The sequence below is a fragment of the Saccopteryx bilineata genome, chromosome 2 (genome assembly GCF_036850765.1).
Source record: "Saccopteryx bilineata isolate mSacBil1 chromosome 2, mSacBil1_pri_phased_curated, whole genome shotgun sequence".
NCBI lineage: Eukaryota > Metazoa > Chordata > Mammalia > Chiroptera > Emballonuridae > Saccopteryx > Saccopteryx bilineata.
In genome coordinates, this window is record NC_089491.1 from 43,637,792 (window position 1) to 43,638,535 (window position 744).

The 744-nt window shown below is 37.2% G+C and overlaps 1 non-coding gene across 1 annotated transcript; it reads left to right on the forward strand.

Moving 5' to 3' along the window:
* The first annotated feature begins 215 nt into the window (after positions 1-215).
* On the forward strand, positions 216-322 carry LOC136327889 (U6 spliceosomal RNA). Its single transcript, XR_010729948.1, has one exon. It is a non-coding gene; the product is annotated as a U6 spliceosomal RNA (small nuclear RNA).
* The last annotated feature ends 422 nt before the right edge of the window (positions 323-744 follow it).

Genomic DNA, 744 nt, shown 5'->3' on the forward strand with positions numbered 1-744 from the left:
AGCAACAGCATCAGGCTTTTTTTTTTTTAACTCTAGCTTGCTCTATTTCAGAGTTCCCTGAGGAAGAAGATAAATATATTCATTCTCTCCTGGGATCCAGTATAATACAGGTTGACAATTTCTCATCTAAAATTATGAGAACCAAAAGCTCTGGGAATCAGAAATTCTGTAAGATAGGTGCAAAACCATTTGGCAAACAAAAAGTAAGGCTATTTGTGCTCGCTTCGGCAGCACATATACTAAAATTGGAACAATACAGAGAAGATTTGCATGGCCCCTGCGCAAGGATGACACGCAAATTCGTGAAGCGTTCCATAAAAATAAAAAAATAATAAAAAAAAAGTAAGGCTATTTGTACTTGTTGCTTATCCTACTTACCTTTAATATTGATATGTACTACTTCTTAATTATGAATGGGTTGAATTAGACGGTGCTTCTCCAGACCTCACTGGGATTATTAAGTAATACATGAGATATGCATCATATCCCTATTCCGTACTCTATTGAGGATCAAAATACACCTGACTTCAAACCTTTGGATCAGAGACTTGTTTAAAAGAGAAAAATAACAAGATTTTCAGTTCAGACGAACAGAGCTGGATTTGAATCCCCTCCCTATGTGGGTAGCAAATGGCTTACCAATTCTGAACATCAGTTCTCTCCTCTGGAGAGCGGAGATAACAACCCTAATTATGTCTTGGTGGGTACCTGGGATTAAATGAGACAAGTTACCTAAGAAGTTCG